This window comes from Macrobrachium rosenbergii, chromosome 59, assembly GCF_040412425.1.
Source record: "Macrobrachium rosenbergii isolate ZJJX-2024 chromosome 59, ASM4041242v1, whole genome shotgun sequence".
In the NCBI taxonomy this organism is placed as follows: Eukaryota; Metazoa; Arthropoda; class Malacostraca; order Decapoda; family Palaemonidae; genus Macrobrachium; species Macrobrachium rosenbergii.
The window spans coordinates 39390957-39418456 of NC_089799.1; the positions used below are offsets into that span (position 1 = coordinate 39390957).

The 27500-nt window shown below is 34.9% G+C and overlaps 1 protein-coding gene and 1 long non-coding RNA gene across 2 annotated transcripts in view; one reads left to right on the top strand and one right to left on the bottom strand.

Annotated features, from left to right (window-relative positions):
* LOC136837505 (DIS3-like exonuclease 2) overlaps positions 1-27500 on the bottom strand; it is a 392269-nt gene that overhangs the window by 335254 nt on the left and 29515 nt on the right. The gene's annotated exons all lie outside the window — the stretch shown is intronic.
* Positions 20749-25102, top strand: LOC136837376 (uncharacterized). Its single transcript, XR_010852676.1, has 3 exons — positions 20749-20904; positions 21847-21930; positions 24715-25102. It is a non-coding gene; the product is annotated as an uncharacterized lncRNA (long non-coding RNA).

Here is a 27500-nt window from a genome sequence, read left to right on the forward strand (position 1 = left end):
CTAGTACTCTGGAAACACTGAACTGCGGAGTGGGTACTAAAGGGAGTAAAAAAAATCCTAGCCACAGCCTCTGTGAAGTGGGAAGAGATCACAAGACTACTGTTGAATAAGAGTAGCCTATCCCGTTACTGAACAGAACAAAAGTGTATGATGTATATAAAAGGCCTGTACTCCTCCATGTAAAGAAGACAGGACCACTGACAAAGAAAATGACGGAATAAGTTTATGCTAAGATTCATGTCTGGAACACAGTGGGAAGATCATATTACAGACGAGAAAGTTTCACAGAGATATGCTGACCTGCAGCTAGAAAACAGACTGAGATCTCAAAGATAGAAATGGTCTGAACATGTGATGAAAAGGGGTGAGGAACAGGTAGTCAGAAAAGTAATAGAAATGGAAGCAGCAGGGAAGGCATTGATGAATACCAATCCAGGCAGGATCTCAGGCATAGGTGACAAGAGAGAGGAAAGAAGTGAAGAAAACTCATTTCGCGTCTACTCCTATTGAGGGAAAATCTCAAGACAGAAAACAAACACAAATACACACACCATATATATAATTATATATATATATATATATATATATATATATATATATATATATATATATATATATATATATATATATATATATATTACATACATACATATATATATATATTATAAAGATATATTTATATATATATATATACATATATATATATATATATATTATAAAGATATATTTATATATATATATATATATATATATATATATATATTATATATATATATATATATATATATAAACTAAACCATGAAGTAGCCCGTTAATTCATTCATTTAACGTGCACAACTCTTTGAAACCTAATACGGAAACTAACACAAATGAGTAACAACAGGATGCTTTGCTTAGGATCATTATCGTTAATTTTTGCTTTGTTGCATGGGGCAATTTCCTCTGTGGCGATGAGTCTCTTGAATAAGGCGCTTGTGACAAATCCGTCCTTTTCAGTTCCGTCGATTTCATGCGTTCGCACAGTTGCCGAGAGAATGATCGCAACATGCGGTCGTTATCACTGTCTTTCTCTTCCCCTGGAATGGCAGAGTTATTGCCAGAAATCCCTTCCTTGGGCAGACTCTTCAAGACTTCTTGACTGTCGCCCCACTTCCCGTTGCCTGATCTTGATGAGTGCGTCCTTCCATAAAGCGCTGCAGAGGTTCATCAAGCACCACTTCCTCTTGATCATTTCCTCGGGGCATGTCCTTTAGGCTTTTGTCCCTCATTTCCAAAAAAGCAGCCAACTCCAACTTTCTTTTGGTACGTTGACAATGTCACCATCCCTCCCTCTGCGCGAAACTTCATTTCATGACCGAATGCATCAGCTAAAACCATGTTCAGTCTTCTCTGATCTTGCGAATGAAATCACCTACCCGATTCCTCTTTTAAAAGCTTCGTTTGCCATTTTAACTCAAGTTCTTACACCGGGCTCCAAACGTCCTTGCCCGTAAACATGGTTCCAAACAACTGAGACTTATTCCTGTAACAAGTTTTCACCTGCAGAATGGTTCAAGTCTTATGCGTCAGTCTTTCAGATATTTTATTCTATTATTTCTTCTGTTTTCATATTTATAACTGTATGATTCAAGTAATCTAACCCTTGTTTTCTAACATCGCAATTCCTTTGGAAACCATGTAGCCTAGGCCTATCTCCTATTAAGGCTTCCCTCGTTCCTTAAATACAAATCCCATGTGGCTTGGATCTTTAGTCTAGTCTCCTATTCTCACCTCTTCCTTCTCATCTCAAATATATATATATATATATATATATATATATATATATATATATATATATATATATATATATACTCTTGTGTATGTTCAAGTATACATTAACATTATACGATATATATATATATATATATATATATATATATATATATATATATATATATATATATATATATATATTATATATTTAAATAGATAAATAGCCTGCTAACGAGAGACGAGAGAGAGGTTCAAGGTAATCACCTTTTAACCTTCAGCCACTCCTAAGTAATAAAGAAAGTCTTTCTCAATAATAGAATATGTAAAAACACTGAATACCCAACATAATATATTTGTTGTTAAATTTCAGTTTTGGCCGAGTGTGCAGGGATTCTCAACTCAGTCGATGACAACTGTAAATCCTTGTACTGAAAATCTACAAGGATTTACAGTTGTCAAGGATTTACAGTCTACTTGCTGGAATTATTGTAAAAAAAAATTAACCATAACTAGTAAAATCTATTGTCTCTGTATCAAGCAATACTAGTTTCAAAAATTCAATGTTCTTTAGTAACCCATTCAAATTAATTATGTCAAATTATGCCATCTAATAAAATAAGCATGCTTCAGCTTTCAACAAGAACACCAAATAATAATAAATAATAATAATAATAATAATAATAATAATAATAATAATAATAATAATAATAATAATAATAATAAGACCACAAGTTAAATAGACTTGCCTTTTCTGCAAAACTCAGGAGTGGTTCTCAAACTAGACACCAATGACAATAAAAAGATCACGAATAACAAGGAATAACGTAAATTACCTGAAGTACGTAATTATATATTTCTTTGCAATTCACTACCAATTCATATGGTAAAAAGACAATATGACCAAATGAGAGAGAGTGTGGTGGTGTGGGGGAAAGAATTAGCATCAGAAGGAGATCTGATATTCCGTTCCGTTCACTCATGGTTCAAGATCTATGGTTATCTGATGCTGAAAACTTCCTTAGAACTCTTCTTTGTTAATAACCTCTTTTTCGAGTAAATAAACCTAATCCTTTGATTATACAGCAGTCCTTTGAGGAAGTAATTCCGTTATGACAGATTCCGTAAGGTTCACGGACTACATCTGTAAAGAAAAACATCTGAAATCAGAGAGAATGGGCTTGATCAGAGAATGCGCAGAGCTCTTTGTCTTGCTGTCCTCATTCTTAGGCACTTACTCCTTAACTCCACCAGATTTAACTCGTGATGATGAAACCAAAACATAACACTTACATGTGTAATGGGTACTTGTTTAGGGTTAACATTTCCGATTATATAGCAGGCCTGGGAGCAGACTGCCTATCTGAGACTTGTGTAAATTAGCATTTTTTGTCATTCTTGTATTATTCTGTGTTAGGTAGGCTAAGATTGCTTGTCAAATAGATTTATTGATCTGTTTTTCTGCAATGTGATCACTTAAGAATTTAATCTCGAAAAAAATTCACCCTATAATCTTGTTAGAGAGAAACGACTTTTTCCACAATCACTTTATTAGTATTCCAACGGGGCATTGCTCTAAAATCATCCTTTCCCGTCTCACAATCAAAGCTCAAGAAAAGACCGCAAGTGAGGTCTGTTCTTTATTACTGAAATCCATTTTTCCTTTACCTCGAGTATCATAGCGCCGCAACGTTGAGCAAACAGGAAAATTCTTTCAAGTTTACGAAATTAAAAGTGAGGACAATCAATCCTTTTAAAATATCTTAACGTTTTGCATTGCCATTTCAAAAAAAAGTAGGAGCGTAAGTGTTGACCATGAAATACTGGATATAAAAGTAATTGACTTTCCATATGAACAAGAACGGAGTTGCTCGTGAAAAACAAACTTAGCCTCCAAATGTCGTCACATTTTCCCAGTTACCAAAATACGCTCAAGGTCAGGCAGAACAGTGTCAGACTTAAAGGCATGGAGGGGAAAATACGCGTAAATCCATTTTTGTGAATAAATGAAGGTTCAGCAAGAGAACCGAAAACCTTTAACCACCAGAACACTATTTCATCTGAGAAGAAACTCTCTCTCTCTCTCTCTCTCTCTCTCTCTCTCTCTCTCTCTCTCTCCTCTCTAACTGAAGCGCAGTAATTCGCGCGCTCGGTCCTATTTGGTACAAATCCATAAGATTTTGGCGAATCATAGTTCTCTTAATAAAACACGAGGGGACATTGAACTCGGAGTAAGAGGTTCTCGTATCTCGCAAGAACTGGAATCATATGACCTTTCCGCTGAGAAACGCTGGCAATCAAAATTCTTTGAATGAGAATAATGACAAGAGAAATAATATGAAAAATTTCATATCATCTCTCTCCTTCATAAGCATTCTACACACGTAAAAGCAGGCTCAAATAAATCCTATCTGTCAGCCCAAAATCATGTTATTTGCTGAACGAACACTGGCCCAAGTCTTCCATCCATTGCGAAAAGTGTCTTCCTACGTCCACATGGAAGCCTTATCCATATTTCACCCACTTATCGACTTCAGCACAACATTTTTCTTTGGCAGACATCATTAAACTTGAACGATGTTAATATGCAAGGAAATACAAAGCATGCATGCAGTATAGGCTACACATTGTGCTGACGTACAAATTTGTTTGCTTGTATTCAAAGAACACACGCACACATACATACATACATGTGTTTGTATGTGCATGTGTGTGTGTGTATATATGTATAGAGATCCATATATATATATATATATATATATATATATATATATATATATATATATATATATATATATATATATATATATATATATATATATATATATATATATATATATATATATATATATATATATATATATAACACTGTAGGCCCCAACATAAAATGTACCTAACGATATGAAGGAATGCTTGTCCGAAAATGTTTGCCTGATTTTTTTTTTTTTTTTTTGCAGACAGAAGTGACCAAAGTCTTGAAGAAACGTTACATAATTTCACTTCTCGCTCGTCCTCAATATTTGGAGTTTATTTAAAAAAAAAAAAAAACATAACTGCACTGATCACTGGTACATTGTCACATTACATATCGTAACCACAAACTCTGGTCGTTCGTAAGTGCAGAAGAAGACGTCCACCAACAGAGCGTGTCAAACAAATGGCGTGAGAAGGCATGTCACAGGAGGTCAGAGGGCAAAGACGCGAGAGGGGGAGGAAAGTAACACCAGTTCACCGACGAGTCCCGTTACCTTCAGAAATGGTAAAAAAATAATAAAATGTAAACAATGTTATTACCAGGCTGCACAACAATGTGAGTCTGTAACGTTTACCTAGCCCTTTGTTGGCCGAGTCGGTTGAGCTTCAGACTGTCATTCAATGGGCCGGAGTTCAATTCCCGCCGCCGGCTGATGAAGTTAGAGGAATTTATTTCTGGTGATAGAAATTCATTTCTCGGTATAATGTGGTTCGGATTCCACAATAAGCTGTAGGTCCCGTTGCTAAGTAACCAATTGGTTCTTAGCCACGTAAAATAAGTCTAATCCTTCGGGCCAGCCCTAGGAGAGCTGTTAATCAGCTCAGTGGTCTGGTAAAACTAAGGTATACTTGTGACGTTTACCAGAGCACATGCGATGGAAATGTCTGGATAAATTACATTCTGTGCAAATAAAAACCCGTTCTTTAGGTGATTCCTCTAGATGAAAGGATGTCTTAAGAACCGGGTTTTTATTTGTGCTAGAAATGTATAATCTCGGGGTTCTGTTTCATTACGGATTTTGCTGGTTTTTCTGAGAGTGAGAAGGTGTTTCATTTTAGGTGCGAAAATTTTCAGTAATATAATTATGCTTTTCTATCCGCATTCGATACGAATGTAAAATGCGTGCATCTAACCCTTTTGTAAAATATCCCTTACTCAAATTTGAAAAGAAATTTAGAGGAAACAACGAAAGAGATATGAAGCCTTATTTCTTCAGGGCAACAAGGGGAGATGCCCCGCCCAGTCATTATGTAATTACAATGTGGAATGTAATTAGAAGAAAGAGAGCGCGAGGGTTCCAAGCTGAAGGTCAAATCTGCAGGATCAATACGCACATGCACCGCAATGAAGGCACACTAGCCCATTCAGGCTACTAAAAGTGAGTTCATTCATGACAACAAGATTTCAAACTTAAGTTTCTGAGAAATTATTCTTAAAGACAAAACATAACACGAGGAGCCATTTGTCGTAGCTTCTATATGCCACATACCCCTGCATGTATGTTTTGGGGGAAATGAACGTGAAAATTAATAACAAAGGAAAGAGACCCGAAAAAAATAGGTTCATGAATCGTGTGTCCTTCCGCGTGCTAAGTGCGTGAATGACTTTCATAACACCGTCGCATTACCGTTGTTTATTACTCGCGTAAATACTGTCATTCAAGAACAAATCATTTGGGTAAAAGCAATGTCGTTCACCGGAAGACGACATTCGTTAAGATGAATGGCAGTTAATATTGGACATAAACGTACCGTAGTGTAATACAGCAGCTTACGTGCCTTGCCATAAATATACATCATTTGTTACTCTGGCAGAAAGTAGCCGGGATCCCGGAGATTTTTGGCAGAGAATCGCACAAATTAGATATAATTTTACATTGCTCTTAAGGGGAGCACTGACTCCATAAGGCCCATTATAAAGTAAGTGCTTATAGCTTCCTTATGAATGGAATGGATTTGCTTCAAATTTTTACAACTTAATCTTCAACTAATAATGAAAGTTTCCTACATGGGAAATTTAGAAATTCGACTTCTAAGTTAACTTTTTTTTTTTGCATTTGGCAAAAAGATTTCAGAACTTTTCAAAAATATGCAAAAAAAAATTTTTCACTCTAAAATAAATTTCCAGTGTACGAAATCAAGATGTATAGTTCTACTAGACTGAGAAAGTTTGATCGAATTTGATTCAATCGTCTTGGAGTTATAAGCTTTTATTTTTGAAAAACTAAGTTTCGAGAAAATGGCAAAGAAAAAATTTATGGTTATTTTGTAATAACTATAAACTATGACAGTTAGAAAGCTGATTTCTGCACAGCAACTATTTTGTCATATAAGAAATATGCCCTGAAATCTTTAATATAATCAAATGAATAGAAAAGTACTCTCTCTTGATTTATATGCTACCTAAAATTTGCACACACACACACATATATATATGTATATATATATATATATATATATATATATATATATATATATATATATATATATATATATATATATATATATATATATATATATATATATATATATATATATATATATATATATATATATATATATATACACACATATATATATATATATATATATATATATATATATATATATTTATATATATGTATATATTTATATATATGTATATATATATACTGTATATATATACATACATACAGACATATATATGTATATATATATATATATATAGTATATATATATATATATGTATGTATATGTATATATGTATATGTGTGTATATATATATATGAAGATATATTATATATATTATATATATAAAATATATATATATATAATATATATATATAATATATATATATATAAAAATAAAACACTATTTACAGTACTATGTTATGAACTTATGTGTGTAACAGTATGAAGATAAAAAGGCCCATAAAACACTATTTACTATTTGAACTTTTGAGTATTTTTGAGTATTTCTTCTGGCTCCTGTTCACTGGTAAAATATGGACACATGATGAGTTACAAGAGTATATATACAAAGAATATGTAGTAGGTGTGGCAGTATATATACTCTTGTAACAGTGAACAGTCAAGTGCCTATATGGTTCAACCAAATATTTTACCAGTGAACATATACTGTTGTATTACAGTAAAGATATTCAGAATTTAAGTGCTCGAAATATATATGTTGTAACTAAAGCCGAAAATATCAGATAAGAGCTGTGAATGGCGGTCGTGAGAATCGAACCCATCGTTTTATATTCATAATATACTGTTGTATTACAGAAGCCAGGTCGGCTAAAATATATTCATATATATGACCATATATATATATATATATATATATATATATATATATATATATATATATATATATATATATATATATATATATATATATATATACATATATTACTAAAAGGACCCACCAGCATCTAAACCATTCCAGGCCTAGTCCGTGAATCTCACAACCGACGGCCACCAAAAACTCCTCCCTCACCACAAAGGGATACTACCAAATAACGCTGCAGGACCTGCAACATAAGATGGCACTCCGAAAGATGGTCAAAGTGCCCCGGCAAGCTAGCCGCAGTGGCCACCATTCCCACAACCAACCCAAGAGGCTTGGCCCTCTCCCCAAGACAGGAATCTCTGTCGCATATCACTCCAGGTACACCGAGGGGTTTAGCACCCCAGGGTCCCTCTTCGGCCTTGTCTGAATCCAATTCGCTGCCAGTGCTACTTGCGAGCACTGGTCAGTGCCAGGCTCCGCCTATCTCGGCCGGAATCTCCATACCAACCTTAATACCCGTGCCTGGCCCTGAGTTAGTGCCGGATCCAGAACCTGTCACAGATCCTCCTACAGGAGATCCACCTAACCTCACAGATGTGGTCATCACCCATTGTGAGCCTCTGACCCCTGACGTTTCTTCTTCCCACTCTCTTCCACCTGCCGAGGATGACCCTCTGGCAGGCCTGGACATCATCTCTTTTTCTGGTCAACCAGGAACTGTCCAGCCAGGACACAGACGCTGGCTCTACTCCCACGACGGTTGTCGCAGCAGCCCAAGTAGGAGACCAGCCCGTAGCTACTGAGGCTACCCCTGATCCTGCTCCTGACGGCGCTCCTGGCCTTTCTCCAGAGTCGGTACTCTCATCACCTCCTAGGAATGGCCTAACCAGACTTTGGAGGCCCCCGAAGAAGAAGAAGAAGGTGGAAGAGATCCAATTAACAAACCAGAGCCACGAGCTCTCCTTGGCACTCATGCCCAGTTGGCACAGTGCCGCTTCCATCTCAGAGTGATCCTGGCACCTGCCCAGGGAAGGTAGCCTGCGTGATCTCTGCCCCAGTAGTATTAACGATTAACCACTTAGGCATTTGTAACATACTAACCTTTTCCAACTAACCTCCTTCAAAACTATCCCATACTCAAACTGATACCTTCCTTAATTGCATACTGTGATTTACCCTTCAGGTTAATCATGTTTAATTTTGTTGCATGTATTAATCATAAAGCGTTGCATAACTCATAATTCATTGCGTGCCAACTTAGTCAATGCCAGAGTCTCAGGATAGTAGGTTAGAGTTTACAGGATTTGCCTAGGGTAGAGTTCTCCTGTCATTAGAGACAGTTAGTAGAAGTGTTGCCCTTAGATGGGTTAGGCCTGCTGTCAAGTTAGCCAACCCAGTAACCCTCCTAAGTTAGGTAGGTCCATTTAGTTACTGCAGTGCAAAAGCACAATTCATGTAGGGATGCTAGCTGACTAGTTGGGACAAATAGCTTACTTAGCCAAGACCTTAAGGTTAACTGAAAGGGTGTGAACGCCGCCCGACCCCCAACCCCCCACCAGTACTTACACGGCGAAGGGACATTCCATTTGGCCGACAACAAACAGATGCACCTGAAGTAAAAGAACCCCTAAAAGTGTAGAAAATACCAGTTGAAAAGGTAAAACAGGCGGGGAGTTATATAATTGAATTACCCAAAAATTCATTAATATATGATATAAATATAGTGTTTTCTCCATAACCTATAAAAATAGTATATGCTACCTATAAAAAAATAGTAGGCTATATGCTATCACTGCGAATTTTTTTCGTAATAAATAAATTACAAAAAAAATGCCCTAATGAGGTTAGGCCAGGACATGGTATTCTAGGAAAGGTTTGTTCTCATCGTTTCACACTCACCCTAAAGTTTTCCTCAAAACCTATAAAAGTATATGCTATCAATATAAATTTTCCTACATAGCTTATATACGCTACCACTGTTGTACATGTTTTCCGTTCAGATACTGGAGAGGCAAATAAACAAACAACTGCCAGGATAAAGTAAACAAACACTGGACAACCAAGCCTACACAAGTCCCGAATCAGAAGACAACTCACTGCAGTAAAATCAAGCTATAATATATTATGAAATATAGTAACCACTAATTAGAATGCCACTAATGTGAATATCACTAATACAGGAAAACAAATCCCTTACTTAGATAATGGCGTTCTGGTGTTGTTGCTATCCCAGGCGAGAAATTCCCGTTTGCTTCGTCCCTCTCTTGTAACAGACTTACGAGACGCAATCGTTCAAATTTCTCCCTCATAAGAGTGGCACTTCTCTTGCTTATGGCGATCGAATTGCGTGAATGCACTACACGGCAAGAAAATCCGAAAAGGAAATGCATCACAAGGCACTAGATATCACTTGAACCAAAACTACTACTTCACAACAAACCGAGATTGTTGGCATTGTTTATTGGTAAAACCAGACGCTCGGTTTGGAACTGTTACCTATTTATATAATTTCATATTTCTGAAAATGCGCGAAAAAAATAGGTCAATAAATATAAAATATTATCTTTATACTAGCTGGCATGGTATATCTGTGATAACGTGTTCAAAATATCGAGATATATAGATATATATTTACCTTTTTTGATATTTTCTTTGATATTCTTCCTAGAGAACGAACAAGCTCTTATCGTAGAAAATGGGTAGTTTTAGTTGGAAGCTGAAGTAAATTTCTCTCCAGAATTTCTCATACAAACATTGGTGTCGCTCAGTACAGACATTCAGGGCGATATCGACAATTTATCGAGATACATAGATACAGATTTACTCTGTTATTATATTTTTTGAGAGAGAAAGCCAGTTTTTATTGTAGATAATGTGTATTTTAGTAAGAAAGTAAAGTATATTTCTCACTTCCAACTAAAAAGTCATACAGAAAGTGTGCGACAATTTTTCGCTCAGTGCCGCTCAAATGCCGGGAAATGCGATGAACAAAAATGTAAAAAAAGAACACTTAAATTTTTTTTAGCTATAATATTTCAGGACATGTTTATTTAGACATATACCAGTCCAAAACTGTAAAAAACTAAAAATCGATAATTCCTCGAAATTCGGCGATCGGCGCGTCCCTTAATTCAGATTTATCACGTTTAAGTTCTTACGCACAAGTTACTTTACATTTTATCTTAGTTTACATCTCATCTCACCGACCTTGTCATGTCTGTCAATCAGGGCAAATCACGGGCAAGAGTTTCTTCTTATTACAGCATAAATTGAAATCTTTAGTTAAAGTTTGATCAACCTTGAGGCAGCTCAACGAATTTTGAATTCTATGTCTTTGAACCAGGACATTAGTAGATGACAACGGAATGAGGAGTACTTTTTCATTTGTAAGGCAAGAGAATAAAAAGAAGTTGGAAGGACGAAAAGCTATCGAATCAGGCAGACTATCGATGGCTGTTCTCCAGTGTCAAACAGGGATGTACAGACCATGAACGTGTCTCAAGATTGCCTGTGAGTGGAGGTCATTGTTTTCTTCAGTTCTCTGCAACAACGAGCAAAGTTCTACTTTGTGGCAATAAGAACGGATTCAAGTGAGAGTTAAAGACAGAGTCAGTGATAAGATGAAATGCTTTTGAATCAATCTCTTTTCGAATGGAAATATCAACCAAGTATGAGAGTATGATCCCAGTCATTAACCAATAAAAGCAATATAAAACTCAATAAGAAGTACCAAAATTCATATAACCGTGTGCGTTAAGTGTTTTGTTAACGGTAAGGATTGGTGGTATAACAACGACTTCTATAATTATGGTAACAGCAACTAAAACTAAATTGTCACAAAAAGTTGCATTTACTCTATGCCCTCGAATACCTCAAGTCTAAAAAAGTACCAATCTAAAAGGTATTGGTTATATTTATATATATATATATATTTCAATTAAAGTTATTTCAGAGATATGGTGGCAATGCTATTAATGGGTAATTTGGGACCAAAAATTTGAAAGTATAAAAATTCATGTGCAAAGTTAGTGACTACTTTCATGCATATATATGTCCAAGTGCTACACAGAAGCCTCACCAGGAACGTGTCGAACACATTACACACTTCACTTTTCACCTCAATCTTGTTTTTCCCCCTCACTTTTTCCTGTTAGACGCTACGCCTCTTTCGCATCTATCTATCGCCCACCCGTTTCGAGACCTTCCATTCTCCTTGCCCCGATACTCCACATGACCAAACCGTCTTGCAAGAGTCTGACACATCCTTTCACCCACACTGACCCTTTTACCACTCCTACGTATCTCCGCATTTTACACTCTTTAAATTCGCAATCAAAACCTTACCTCCTCGATCAAAATTTTGCCTTCTCGATTAAAATCTTACTGTCTCAATCAAAATTAAAATCTTACCTTCTCAATCATAACCTTACCTTCCCATTCAAAATCTTACCTTCTCAATCAAAATTTTACCTTCCCAATCAAACTCTTACTTTACCAATCAAAATCTTACCTTTTTAATCCAAATCAAAATGTTATATTCTTAATCAAAATCTTACCTTTTTAATCCCAATCAAAATCTTATATTCTTAATCGAAATCTTACCTTCCCAATCAAGTTTTTACCTTACCAATCAAAATCTTACCCTTACAATCAAAATCTTACTTTTCCAATAAGTCTCACCTTCTCAACCAAGCTCTCACCTCCTCAATCCCAATCAAAATCTTACCTTCCCTATCGAAGTATTACCTTCGCAATCAACATCTTACCTTCCCAATCAAAATCTCACCTTCTCAATCAAAATCTTACCTTCCCAATCAAACTCTTACCTTCCTAATAAAAATCTTACATTTTCAATCCGAAACAAAGTTTTACCTTCCCAATCAAAATCTTAACTTCTCGATCAAAATCTGACCTTCTCACCCAATCAAAATCTTACCTTCTCAAGCAAGAGCTTATCTTCCCCATCAAAATGTTACCTGCCCAATCAAAATCTCACATTCTTAATCAAAATCTTACCTTCTCAAACAAAATCTTACTTTTCCAGTCAAAATCTTACCTTCCCAATCAAAATGTTGCCTGCTCAATCAAAATCTGACCTACCCAATCAAAATCTTACCTTCCCAATAAAAATTTTACTTTTCCAATAAAATTATTACCTTACCAATCAAAATCTTACCTTCTAAATTGGTATCTTACCATCTCAATCAAAATATTACCTTCTCAATCTCAATCAAAATCTTACCTTCTCGATCAAAATCTTACCTTCCCAATCAAAATCCTACTCTCTGAATCTCAATCAAAATCTTACCTTCTCAATACCAATCAAAATCTTACCTTCTCAATCAAAATCTTATCTTTCTAAATAAAATCTTACCTTCTCAATCATAATCTTACCTCCTCAATCTCAATCAAAATCTTACCTTCCCAATCAAAATCTTACCTCCTCAATCAAAGTCTTACCTTCCCAATCAAAATCTTTACTTCTCAATCAAAATCTTACCTTCCCAATCGAAATCTTACCTTCTCAGTCAAAGTCTTACCTTCTCAACCAAAATCTTACCTTCCCAATCAAAGTCTTATCTTCTCAGTCAAAATCTTACCTTCTCAACCGGAATCTTACTTTCCCAATCAAAATCTTACCTTCTTAATCAAAATCTTAACTTATTAATCACAGTCAAAATCTTACCTTCTCAACCCCAATCAAAATCTCACCTACCCTCTCAAAACCTTACCTTCTCAATCAAAATATTACCTTCCGAATCAAAATTTTACCTTCTCAATCCTAATAAAATTCTTACCTTCTCAAGCAAAATCTTATCTTTCCAATAAAAATCTTGCTTTTTCAATTCCAATCAAAATTTTAATCTTCTCAATCAAAACATTACCTTCCCGATCAAAATCTTACCTTTTATTCAAAATCCTACCTTCTCAATCTCAATCAAAATCTTACCTTCTCAATCCCAGTCAAAATCTTACCTTCTAAGTCAAAATCTTACCTTCACAATCCGAATCAAAATCTCAATCAAAATCTTACCTTCCCAATTAAAATCTTACCTTCTCAATCAAAATCTTACCTTCCCAATTAAAATCTTACCTTCATCACTCAAAATCTTACCTTATCAATCCCAATTTTTTCATCTTATCTTCTCAGTTCCAATCAAAATTTTAATCTTCTCAATCAAAACCTTACCTTTTTGATCAAAATTTACCTTTTCATTTGACAAAAGTCCTAATCTCAATCAAAACTTACCTTCTCAATTTTGTTTAAAATCTTACCTTAAATGACAAAATCTTTTGAAATCCGAATCAAAATCTCAATCAAAATCTTACCTTCCCAATTAAAATCTTACCTTCTCAATCAAAATCTTACCTTATCAACCCCAATCAAAATCTTACCTTCTCGATAAAAATCTTACCCTTGCAATAAAATTTTTACCTTCTCAATCAAAATCTTACCTTCCCAATCAAAATCTTACCTTCTCAAATTCAATCAAAATTTTACCTTCTCAAACTCAATCAATATCTTACCTTCTCAATCAAAATCTTACCTTCCTAATCAAAATCTTTCCTTCCCAATAAAAAAGCTTACCTTTTCAATGAAGATCCTACCTTCTCAATCTCAATCAAAATCTTACCTCCTCAATTCCAATAAAATTCTTACCTTCTCAATCAAAATCTTACTTTCTCAATCAAAATCTTACCTTTTCAATCAAAACCTTACCTCCTCAGTACCAATCAAAGTCTTAACTTCTAAAGTAAAATCTTATCTTCCCAGTCAAATCTTACATTCCCAATCAAACTCTTACCTTTCCATTCAAAATCTTACCTTTCCAACCAAATCCTATCTTCTCAATCTCAATAAAAATCTTACCATTTTAATCCCAGTCAAAATCTTACCTTCTCAATCCCTGTAAAAATCTTACCTTCCTAATCAAAACCTTACCTTCTCAATAAAAAAATCTTACCTTCACAATACAAAATCTAACCTTCCCAATGAAAATCCGACCTTCTCAATCAAAATCTTACCTTCTCAAGCAAAATCTTAATGCTTCAATCAATATCGCAATTCCTTTCTTTATGCAAACAAAGCCATGCCTTTGATAAATACAATCTCTTTTGGGGTCTTTGTACCTGGCGGTATAAATATTTATATATATATATATAACCCTATGTATGAGTCTCCACCTATATATCTGTATATTGGCAATATAGATATATATATATCCATTTATATATATATATACGTATATAGCCGTGGTGCAAGTTATTCCCAAGGGATAGTGAACTGGATGATACACTACAAGTTTGAAGCTGAAAACCTATGATCATGAAAAAGACACTATTGTACGAGCCCCAAAAGCATTATTTCTATGTATGTATGTATGTATATATATATATATATATATATATATATATATATATATATATATATATATATATCACTGAGCGATTTAGCTGTTAGCTGGGAGACCATTGCAGCCAAGCACGTGTTCACGTAAACAAATCTCTCTGGGCAAACCTGTTTTAGCCCGCGGCTAGAGCTTGATTTTGTGTCCGAGCCCACGGCAATTTCAGCAAGGGATATTTCAGAATTTCGCAGAGCCACGTGTTTTACGTGTTGCTACATTATTCGGCTGTTTTTGCATGCTATAATTTTAAATAGGGTTCATGCTTGCAAAGTTAGCATTTATTTACTAGAATTGAATGTTCGGACGAGCATTATTTCATAAAACGCAAAATTTGCGGCATAACAAAACCGTTTTCACAAGTTCCAGCCTCGAAGGCAAAATTTCCCCAGTGATAGGAATTAGGTAATCTAAATTTATGCATGCTATTCATATTTTGCTTTCAGTTTTAGTGGGATAGGCATATACAATTTGCTAGGGAACATTACTGATGTATTATAATAGAATCGCTAGACTTCAAGAGAGAGAGAGAGGATTAGGTTCTGTTTTCTTAAACATGACTTAAGAGTGTTAGATATGGCTTTCCACCACGCTAGATTATTTAGCTCATCAGAGGGAAATAGGCGTTATATTGATTTTACTATGCATTCCTTTATAGAGTTTATATTCTCAGACTAATTGCTAAGCCCAAGATATATTATAATTTTGCAATTTGCCAAAACCATTAACCCTCTCCGGTCCAGACGGGTCGATCTAAATGTTTACGGTCAGTTCTTGGTCATTTACTCCTGGGTGAACAGTTGAAGAGTTAGACACATTGGAAGTTTCCACAAAATGCTTTCTAATTTTACCCGTGTAATTTTTATTATCACCAAAGTGATACCATTGGAAAGCTGATAGTTTATTCTAAAGTATATTAAAAGTTCTCAGAAATAAGATAACACCTACCACCGCTTTAGATGTGATGAAATAGGACCAAAAATAATTTTTAGCATTTCTTATTCCCTTCCTCTGTCTTCAAAGGTCAAAAAATATATTTTCTGGTTAATCAAATGTAATAACTTTTACGTAAGTAGATAGAACATTCTTACTTATAGTCATGGTAAATATTTCAGTCGAAATAAATTAATATTTTATGAATGACAAGGCAATTAACAGAAGCGACCATCAGGCCCATTACCGGTGTTGAGTTAATAGCCGGCGTTGGCAGCACTGACGGGTAGATTCGTCATCGTCCCACGTGGAATAAGTGAAATTTAAAAAATGTATGAATGAGTTTCTGTTTTAAACAAACCCAACTGTAGAACTGGGACTCAACAATACATTTTTTTATTTCACTCATATGTATATATGTGTGTGTGTAATGAAAAAACCAAGAAAGTAATGAAACTGGATAAGATAAAAATGAAAATGACTATGAACCATCACAACTATAATTCGTTTCACTTAAAAAATTCATGTACAAGCTCTGGAAACAAGCAAAGGCTTTGTTTTCTTTCAACTTGAGCAGTTATCATCACCTCCTCATCTTATATTGAACTGAAATAAAAAAAAAAAGAGGTGAGAAAAGAAAACTTTTATCACCACCTTTCGTTTAATGCATAGTGAGTTGTGAATTACAGCAATTTGCTGTTTCCAAATATATAAGCTAGTATTGGTTCAATGTTTATGTCCGAACAGTTAAACGGTAGTTTGCATGGGGTATCCTATCATTGCTTCAGTAACAACTGATTTCCTAAAACAAACCACAGCCCAGTTAGAAAAGACAAATTGCTGTTTTATCACAGATTTTTACGGCAGTAAACAAAAGGTGGCGAACAGGAAGTCATGCAATTTCTGTGTAGTTCAGTTCAATATAACCAAGTGAAGGGTAAAATATTAAAAATTTCCTATAAGTGAATACAGAAGGACATAAAAAAAAGTTCGTAGAAGTGAATTTACAGGAGGACCTTTTTTATTATATAAGTATATTACAAAGGTAAGGAAATGTGTTATATACAGTATATTTGTGTGTGTGTGTGTATGCATATGATGGGAATGTGACTGGGGAGGGATTTGAGATTATTATTTAATATTTTTTGGAATGCCTTTACTGAGGGGGTGGTTAATTATGTTTAACATTATATTTTAATGCAAAAGGTCATTGAAAAACTACATTACATTACTTTTACTTTGTTTCTTCTTATGGGTCTCATAAATTTATTGATTTCTCCTGAAGTATTTGGTTGGGGATTGTTATGGAGTGACCTTGACCTTGTGTTCTTCCCCTCAGGCAGTTGGTGGGGAGGCCTTGCTCTGACTCCTTCCATCTGGACGTTCAGCGTCGGCGTGGTTGTTATATACACAGCCTTTGCTATTGTTAGATACCGACGTGTGTTGCTTTTGCGTTTTATTCTGGTGTTGTCTATCAGTTTTTGCAATGGTGGTTTCTTGTTGTTTGTTTTTCTGACTCTTTAATATTTTCTCACTTCTACATTCAGTCTTTTTTCAAAATTCTGGATAAGGAAAAAACCGATCTGCATGTGGTCATAATCCACACTGGTATTCGTCTCCTTGGGCATAGATCCGCCAACTGTTGGCTTTCACCTCCCCAGGGCATAAACCTCATTGGTATTTCTTCCTCGGGTTTTGTCGAGTATGTTCATTCAGAAGGCCATAGTGGTATGCAATAGTAAAATATTCAAGAATTTATGGTGAATACGAAATCCATAGCTGTATATACATAATCAAATGTAATAATATGAGCTTTCGGTTGTTTCCAAACATACTTCTTCATATATGCAATGAAATATTAAAATAGTCAAGATTAATTACAGAAGCGAAAAGTCAATCTTAAAAAAGTCACAGAACATTCAGTAGTTATAAGGATAATTCAGAGGTTGATTTGAGCCATTATAGTTGCCTAACAAGTATAAATTTTGTGACTATCGATTCCATATCCCCAACGATCTCCGGTCAATATAAACACAACACGCTGTATCGTCGTGAAAATCCCCAACGGGCTCTTGTTCAGTAGTTAGGGGAAGTCCTACCGGTCAGCATCGGCGCCACTAAGCATGACTTTTTTTCTTTGGCATTTTTACTTGTGACTTTTTTTTTTTTTTTTTGCTTGGATTCGTCAACAACTCTTTACCATATTTCTACGGACTCACCATGACCCATGAGAAAGGCATTCTCTGACTCCCAGTTTTGTGAAATTAAGTCTCATTCGTTTTTACTCTGTCAGAAACTTAGCAGGTTTGCCGACACATTTCCTAGGTAGTTTATAAAACACGCAGGGACTCTATTCAGAAATTCTATAAATTAAATATTACAGGAGACGACATAACGCTCATAAGCCAGGACGCGGAATCATTATTCACAAAAGTTCCTGTAAACAAAATCCTGAATTCCATAAGGGAAAAATCAACCCCTTACGAAGACCTATTTCCTCTGGGCAGTAAAAAAAAAAAAGTTAAATTAATCAAGCTCCGTGTAAGCAATAACATGCCCTCTTTTAACTGAAAGGTTTACAAAGATTTTAATGTGGGATAGGCAGCCTGCTATTCCTCTTTAAGCCAATGTCTGCATGTACTTTAATGACTCGGTCCCAAAGTGGTTTTGGTGCGACACGTTGATGACATTTTCACGTTCTGGAATAATAGTTGAGAAGATTTTGGTATCTATTTGCAGCAAAATGAATTCACTTCTAGCATTACGTTCAAAACTGAATGAGAAAAGGACAGGAACTAGAGAATCATTCAAGTACAGTTTCAACGTCTATAGAAGACCAGCGCTCTCTATTTCCTGCATTCATTTCCTAACTATCATGACATTGCAATATCAGTGAAGACTGAGGTATCAGTGTAATTTTTTTCTTGGAGGACCAGGAACCTGTTCTGACGGTTACATAGACAAAGGAGCCGATTTCATCAGTAAAAGAACTCAACCAGCTGCCTCACTATGACGGCGGAAAAGCCATCTGCTAAGCCAGTAAGACAGATCTCTCTTCAAACCAATGGGCATAACAAAATAAGGGATATACCAGCAAAAATAAAACTCCCGCACGTAGAGCACTAAGAACATAAAACTCCCTTATCGTAGAATCATTAAAAACATGTTGATATAGAGTCAACACCAACATCACCCGACTACCATTGTTTCTGCTTTCATATACAAGAATCGTATCAGAATGCTCTTTGTAAGCTAATGTCCATAAAAATAAAAGAATTATGCCTATATAGCGGAGTTGATATCAACTTACACATTTCTTGATGGGTCATTGGTCAAAAGTCACTGTACATCACCCATGGTCAAAAGTACAACACTGTTCCTGATTAAAGCAACGTTTCGAATAATCCACATGGTAACGATGTCACTTATCAGTTTTAATTCTTCTGGTTGTATTAATCATAATTCCTCTTGGATGAGGTATAGTGAATTAGACAGTAAACGATGTTTGTGGCTAAATATTTATGTGTCTATCTATTTATCTATATATATATATATATATATATATATATATATATATATATATATATATATATATATATATATATATGATCATATTTTTAAAGCTCTACCTAATGTAGTAACTAGATACTTTGATATTTGTGGCCTAATCTTTCATGTGAATATAAGAAAACCCTCAGGGTAATATTATCTGGTTTCAGCAAATTCACTGGCCACTGTTCAAATTAGCCAATCAGCTATCACATGACAGTATAAGATTTATTTGATATCGTCCTCCTATTCTAAGTTCAAAACCCGAGATTATTTACAGGCAAGCCTTGAAACCAGCAAATCGCTGAAGTCCATTTACCAGATTACGAACCTACTCACCTTTATTATTAGTAATAATAAATTTAATTTTAAAATTATCTTGCATTCATCGGTGCGAGTTGATAAGCTCACCGTTGAATCACCCTGACGAAAGTGTTCTATACTATTTTTGTCTATGACCATGTCATTGTGACGCCGTGTTGCATTAACTAATAATATAATGATGATAATATCCTTTGTTTCAGCTCCGGGCCATATATACGTTGAACGGTAAGAAGAACACAATACAGTATACTAAATTAAGTACGCTAGTAAAGAGTAATATTCATGAGCCCTCATACCCAAGCACTGCTGAAAACAGCAGCAACAACTATAATAATAATAATAATAATAATAATAATAATAATAATAATAATAATAATAATAATAATAATAATAATAATTCCAGATAAAGACCAAACACCGATACATAATTCAGGTGGTTTGCTAAAAAGGAAGAGTAAATGGCAAATCTCCTTAATATAATAATAATAATTTTTTTCAGATGGGCTAACTACTGAGGCATAATTGAGGTAGTTCGCTAAAAAGGAAGAGTGCCCGGCAACTCTCAATAATAATAATAATAATAATAATAATAATAATAATAATAATAATAATAATAATAATAATAATAATTTCTGTCGATTTTCTGATCATCGCCTTAAACTACTTCGGTGGCGAAAGGGCGATAAAGTGACCTCCCACAAACAGGCAGGTCGTTGGCTGTTATCCTCAAGAACAGCTTGTTTCAGTGTTGTTGAGTCTCCAGCTTGGTAAGACAAGTTTCGTTGATACTAACTCGAGTTTATCGTTCATTTGCGTTTGGGACCTCGGACGTACCGTACTGGAGGATCGTTGGTTTTATGTACAGTTCTCCACAGGGACGATTCCCTCTCTGACGGGCCCTTGTGCGTTTTCAAAGTAAGGTGCTTCTTATACTTTATAATTGTGTTTCAGTGTTTTCTCTTCTAGAGTATTTCTTTAAATTTGCTTTCTTGTATGATCCTCACTTCAGGCGGTATTTTGTTGTATAGTCTTGGTGCGCAGTGTACAAATGCTCTCTAGCATGACTTACAATTTGTTCTAGGTTCAAATCACCTATTTGCTTTACTTGCATGTTTTCTGTTTACAATATTCATTTGAGGTCTAGAGAAGCTTTGAGCAGTTTCAGAAATGTCGTATTGTGAATAGACTTTGCAAGATTTTAGGCGTGGAGGCGTGCTTCAAGGTTTGTTGGGTTGGCGAGTGGATACTATTGCCAGTTTTGCGTGTTATATTTCTCAAATATTTAGATTGTGGTACTTGAGCTATGACATAGTTTGCGGGTTTTGTATCTTCAAATATTATTATTTTCGAGTCGTTGTAAATTCCTTCAATAACTGTTCAAAATGTTTATTATGTTAGGTATTATTGTAGATTGCCTTTCAACTTGGTATTTAGGACTGTTTCGAAGCTTATTTATTACTAAGCTGAACTAGATTTAGAGTGGTAATTCTATGCAGTTTGAACCATGCTAGCAATCTTATGCAGTGCTACGGATGTTTTATAAGTTTATACTGCAATAGAGCAAGTCTTACAATGCAATAGGGTTTAAAGCTTCTTGAGGATTAGAGAGGCTTAACTCGATTACCATAGCCTTCCTAATATGGGGGTATTTTAAGTTGATTTAAACGTAATTATTGTAGGCTTAAGTGTCAATAAACTAGTAATAACGTTTATCGGTATTTATAAAGCCTTGCTTGCTGCTCCTTGTCTTAGTATTTTAAAACCTATCAGATGGCCCAGCTGATTGTAACCAATAATCAGCCCTTGTTTCTTTCCACTGCTAGAAAATTTGGGCTTTAATATATATTTTTATTTCAGGTCTGGGTGTGTCGTTAAATAAGCGTGCCACAGCGTGAATTGTCTTGGACGTACCGATACCTTAAGACTAAACAGGATTAATGGGTGAGTAAGTATTTCTTGCTTTTTTTAGTTGTGACTTGAGCAACCCCCCAAACATTTTTTAGCTTAGTTTTTTTCAGAATCAAAACTCGTAAGTTTTCATTTTAAGTTTAGGCTTTGTTTTAATGCATTTGGGGTTTTTTTCCAGGTTCAAAACCTTATTTTTGAGAATTTTGACATTTTATTTTTAAAATTTAAAGGTTAAAATTTAACTTTTCCAGCTTTGAACTTTTCAAGAAATTTTAGGATTTTTCAGCTTCAGAACTTTGTTTTAAAGTATTTAATTTCGATTTTTGATTGTTAGTTTAGTTATATTTTAACATCAAAAGTTCAATGTGTGTGGGAGTTTGTTGGTTCAATGTGTGTGGGAGTTTGTTTGTTCAATGTGTGTGGGAGTTTGTTGGTTCAATGTGTGTGGGAGTTTGTTGGTTCAATGTGTGTGGGAGTTTGTTGGTTCAATGTGTGTGGGAGTTTGTTGGTTCTGTGTGGAAGGTAATTTTCTGTGTGGAAGGTAATTTTTGAAAGTTTGTAGAGTAAATCTAGGATTTTTCTAAGTGGATTTAAACTTTATATTTACTTAAACTTTCTCCGTATGTGGTTTGATCTTGTAATTTCAGCTAGTTTTGTTTTTTAGAAATGTAAAGTTTGGTTAAGTCTCTATATTGGAATTTTGAAGTTTTGAACACCGACAATTTTAAAACTCGAGTAATTTTTTCAGCTGCTAAAGTTCAAGTTTTGCGTATGAATTTAAGTTTTGCGTATGAATTTAAGTTTTGCGTATGAATTTAAGTTTTGCGTATGAATTTAAGTTTTGCGTATGAATTTAAGTTTTGCATTATGAATTTTTGTTTTCAAGTTTTGCGTTGATGAATTTTTGTATGAATTAAGTTTTGCGCATTATGAAGTTTTGTGCATTTTCAAGTTTTGCATATGAATTAAGTTTTGCAATTTTTGTTTTTGCGTATGAATTAGTTTGAATTAAGTTTTTGCGTGAATTAAGTTTTTTGCATTTTCAATTTTGTAATGAATTTTTTGCATTTTTTTGCGTGTATGAATTAGTATGAATTAAGTTTTGCGTGTATGAATGAGTTTTTGCATTAAAGTTTTGCGTGTGAATTTTGAATTAAGTTTTGCGTATAATTTTTGCATTATAATTTTTTTTATAAAGTTTGAATTAGTATGAATTAAGTTTTGCATTTTAAAGTGTAAATTTGAATAAAGTTTTGCATCTAAAGTTTTGCGTTTAATTTGAATTAAGTTTTGCATCTAAAGTTTTGCGTTTAATTTGAATTAAGTTTTGCATCTAAAGTTTTGCGTTTAATTTGAATTAAGTTTTGCATCTAAAGTTTTGTGGTGTTTTAAATTTGAATTAAGTTTTGCATCTAAAGTTTTGCGTTTAATTTGAATTAAGTTTTGCATTTAAAGTTATTCTATGGCCATTCTTCCCAAGTCCACCTTTGCCGGGGTGGCGGTGCCACCTGCCAGGCAAAGGTGGACTTAGATGTTGTGCATGGTGACTTGGTCACCATGCACAACAGGAAGTTCAAAAACAAGCATGGTGACTTTGTCACCATGCGCAATAGGAATTTCAAACCAACCAACTTCTTAAGTTAGAGCTGCAAGGTTGATAGTTTCTGTAGCTGCTACTGAATGGGAAGTTAGATATGGAACTTGAAATATAGGATAGGCTAGAATAGGGTGTAGAACTTGCAAATTTTATGTAGATGGAGGGGTTAGGATAAAGATAATAAATGCTAAAGTCTATCTCTTAAGGATGCTGAGAATAGACTCTGGTAAAAAACGCTATAGTCAGACCTAGGGAGACATTTGACAGTGCAAGTTAATAGCAGAGGGTATTACAGTACTTGAGCCCTTTGTTTGGTCATGAGATGTAAGTTTGAATGTATTAGTGGAGCTGAGAATAGGGTAGGATAACTCTGACATACTTTATAACTTAGAATTTAATTTCATTCCCACTAGTAAATAGGAACTAGACAGGTAATAGGTGGATCTTAACGATTTTCTAAGAGGCCTAGGTCTTGGGATGTTAAAGAATTTTATTGACACTGATGTCGTGGACTTGTCAGGTATTTTAATAGGCTGGTTAATAGTGGAAATTGTAATTCAAATTTTTGCAGTCTTGTTAACGTCGTTCCGTCAATGCGCTCAACACCCCACCCTCCCCCCTCTTACTTCAAGCAAAGCTTTCATGTTAGGAAATAGTTCAGATTGCATTGCATATTTTCATTGACCCCTACCTTCATCCACCTTTCCTCCAGCGCCGAAGCTTGCTTCGGGAACCCTTTTCTTATTCTGAATTCCCCAAATTAATTTTTTGCCCCTTCGGGTTGTGCACTTTTAATTCCCAAGAGATGAGTACTAAAGGACGAAAGTTGCCAGATAGCAGTGTTTGCACTGCATGGCTCCTTTCATAGTTCTGTAGCACTAAAGTTAGATACGGTTGTTTCAGTGTAAGACTGATGTCCTATTTAATATCTTAAAGGATGGCATTCTCTATCCTGTTGTGTTTTTGGGAGTTTGAAAGAACAATGTTAGTAATATATGGGATTGTTAATGCGAAAGTTGATGGCAGTTTGAAGTAACAATAATACTAATACATGGGATTGTTAATGGGATAGTTTACTCGTACGGTATAGTATTTATTATAATAACCTTAGAATAGCTGCTGGGACTAACTGAACAGGCTATTTACACTTAAGCGGGTAGGTTATGTCATGGAAACTTAGTATATTCTAAAATCAAACAAACTACTTTTCTTATGCACAGGCTCTTGATGTAGCTGCAGCAGACCATAACTTCGACACTAATATTGATGGAAAGCAAAACTTATTCGTTAAGACTGAATATCCTGTGAGGATTCGAAGCGCTCTGAATTCGGTTACCCAGACAACAGCTTAACTAGTAGACGCTATGCATGTCCTGTGACGGTTCGAAGCGCACTAAATTCGGTTATTCTGACAACTAGAACTCAACTTGTAGCGACGCTGTGCATACCCTGTGAGGATTCGAAGTGCTCTGAATTTGGTTACACAGACAACTAGAACTTAGTAGATGCTGTGCTCTACCTACTATTCAGTTTTTTAGTCTGACTACTTTGGATATGTAATAGTATTTACATGTATGAAGACCAGCTTAATATATGTCTGTAAACCTTTGTCCATTTCTTTAACCCCAAAATGTCATGTGATTGAGTAACTTTGTAATGCTCCTTGAAAGACAAAGAATGTCCTGTGAAATCCAGGGAATGGTAGTTACCGATTGGTTGGCTAACAGAAGTAAGATGGGGAAATTGATATCAGAAATGAGGTAACTGAAATAGTTTTTAACTGAGATTCTAGTATATTAACTCGAATTTTGATGTTTACTGGCAATAGTCTATGCAGATTTAAACTTCGATTCAGCAAAGTGATAGTATTTTGACTTCTGATGACAGGAATAATTAATCTTTAAGATCATTCCTTATGATCTGGAGATCGCATTCGGCTGAGAACACTTGTAAAGCTGACTTGAGCGATATTAGTTGGAAGTGAAAATTATCTGACATGAGATACCGCCAAGAAAATATTTGAAGGATCTTCCTGAGTTGAATTGAGTCCAAATTGCTATGTAAGGGTTGTATTTAGTTTGTAAAAAAAGGTAAGCGGGCAGCAAATTTTCAATAGTGGTAATGTAATTTGTCCCGGGAGTGGTTATTGCTTATGCCTATAAATTGAAGTTACTGTGACTGTCGATGGTTACTACAACACAGGCTTTAGCGTTGGACTTGTATGTATCAGATAAGTGAGGCGATAGAAATGCAGGATTTTTGCATAATGCATTTAATTAGTTGGCCTTGTCACTGGCTCGGAAGTTTTTGAATGTTAAAATTGTTCAAAGGATGTCGTAAGGAAGGGGTTGTGCTTCTGGTCCTTAGTTTTGCCAATCTCTTGGTAATACTTAGGTTTAGAATTGCGTGTAAATTGGGTTCGCTTTAGAAATGAGCGCGCCAGACAAAAACTTAAGAAAATCGGTCTTCCTTTTATCCTGGCTACGATCCGCAAACTTCGGATAGCTAAGGTTAGTCACTTAATTCTGGCTTTACATCTGGTTTTTGTTGTTTGTGCACCGCCACGAAACATTCTTCAATATGTCTATACAAAAAAAAAAACAGAAAATATCAACACGTTTTTCGTCGGTTTGTTTCTGAGATATTTCCTTCCATAGCCGAGTAATGAATAACTAATGCTGATAACTACTGTCAGTTATTAACCAGCTAACTACCAAGTTATCCGCCAACCGATTACAGAGTTATCACCAAGTGAAAACATGTCCTAAAATACTTCTACCTCTCTCTCCTTACTGATTCGCCCAAATGATTGGTGCCAATTTGCAGGAGTTTGATAAATTGTGGCCCAAACTATATAATGAATAGTCGCCCAAATAATACATTGACTAATGCCCAAATTCGTTCAAATGAATTGCGCCCGAAAAAAGGTCACATTAAGTTATGATGGACGGTAATAAAATCACAGGAATAATCTCAAAGTCAATTTTATGGCAAAGAAGTTGTGGTAAAAATCAGAGCAAATTATATTACCTAAACTTTTTGTATATTTTTTCGTGTAAATGTTCTGATGTGTAAAATACAAAGAATTGAGTAAAATCATAGGATTACATCTTAGATTTAAATAAGCAAAAAATATTCCAATTTGATTATTGCAAATGAAAGCTGATTCCATGCGAGGCACCAAAACCAATGATGACAATAAAATAGAAAACATTTATTTTTGTGGATGAAACCATTTAAGTACGCCTGGAATAAAGCCACGTGTACTGAAAGTATCAGTAAAGTATATTGTCACGTGAATGTGCCTTCATTTTCATTATTTCAGGGTTGTATGTACACAGCAAAAGTAAGCTACAGTTACTTATTGTTCCTTACTTGACCTAGACAGCAGAGAGAGAGGATTAGCGTATCCAGGTAGCCGAGTATGGGCAGCAATTATAGGCTTACAAGAGCAACGCATTTTGTAAACAACTCATTTTATGTATATAGGTGAATTTGCCCGTTGTAGATAAAACCTGTACCGCTGTCCGTTGCTGAATTTATAAACTAAGTGACGACAGATAGATCCGCATAACCCTGCCTTTAGGCTGAATATAGATTCGTGTGCACTTCCATGCTTCTAGGAATTTAACACCATTAGCTAGTATAAATGTCTATTAGTCAATATTGTAAAAATACAGATAGCTGTTTACACGAGAGGCAGAAAAAGTAAAGTATTTCTACTGGAATAGGTTTAGCTTTGTACTGAAACATGATTATATGGGAGTCACTTGTCAAGCGTTTGTCAATGCCCAAGATATACCACCCTTTCCTTAGCTATGATGTTAAGATCATTATTATTAACCAAACAAAAACTTCTTTCAGTTTTCTTCTGAAGATGGAAAGAGAAACCCACAAGATTCTTGTGTATAACTTGAATCTTGTGGGTTTCTCTTTCCATCATTATTATTATTATATATATATATTTTTAATGTTTCCTTTATCCGACCTCTCACGTCACCCCGTC